Here is a 1,083-nt window from a genome sequence, read left to right as displayed (position 1 = left end):
TTTTTTCCTCTCACTCAAGACCCTAATGACCATCCTTTTGGGCTTCGAGGATCCTCCTACTCTGCTTAAGGGTAATTTTACTTCTGCAGGATAATGTCTCCTAGAACTTGGGACATGTATTCAGCACCAACATTCTCAACAACTTCTTTTCCAGTGTTATTTTTAATATCCTTATGTTGATGATATACCTGTGCCTTCTTTACTCTAGGCACTGTGACCTTAATAGATCAACTTCGAAACACGTAAAACAAAATCCCACCTGATACCTTCACATGAGAAGCATTTATGAAATCTGACTTTCTATTTACCAAGAGATTTTTCATCAAATACTAATAGTAGTTTTCTCTGGGTAGTGGGCTTATAGATGATTTTTAATTTTATTCTGTTTGTTAAAGAATGAAAGATGTTTCAAGTATTCTAAAATGAACAAGTATGACTTCTATAATCGAGAAAAAATCCAATTATAAATATTTTTAAGAAACATATAAACAAGACTGGAGTTTTAAAATTCATCCATGGGCTGGCTGGTTAGCTCAGTTTGTTAGAGGGCAGTGCAATAACACCAAGGTAAAGGGTTCAGATCCCCAGACCAGCCAGCAGCCAAAAAAAGCAATCAAAAAACTTAATCCAAATGACAATCTCTGCCCTTCTACAGCTTACATTCAATGAATTATGTATAATTACATGGCCACGTATGACAGGCACAATTACCACTAATTTGAGTCTTGAGGGGCAATCACATAATGAAAGCAGCTTAAGTTCTAAGAATTATTTTAATTGACAGTTGCTCTGATGCTGTTTTCTAAGACACTAGAGAAAATTCTAGACAATTATTTTTAGGCATACAAATACCTACTTTTGAAGCAATTATTCAGGTGGCAGTGACATTTTCATCCATTTACAGGTAAAAATATCAAACTCAAGAGAGGGAAGACAAGACAGTTTTTTTGTTTTTTGTTTTCAAATATAAAGACATAAATCTGGTTTATTAGTGAATGTTCTTTTTTTTTAATTTAATTTAATTTTTTAAATTTTATTTTGTCGATATACATTGTGGTTGATTATTGTGGCCCATTACCAAAA

This window comes from Galeopterus variegatus, unplaced genomic scaffold (genome assembly GCF_000696425.1).
Source record: "Galeopterus variegatus unplaced genomic scaffold, G_variegatus-3.0.2 Scaffold846, whole genome shotgun sequence".
Lineage (NCBI taxonomy): Eukaryota > Metazoa > Chordata > Mammalia > Dermoptera > Cynocephalidae > Galeopterus > Galeopterus variegatus.
Note: the sequence above shows the minus strand (reverse complement) of the source record.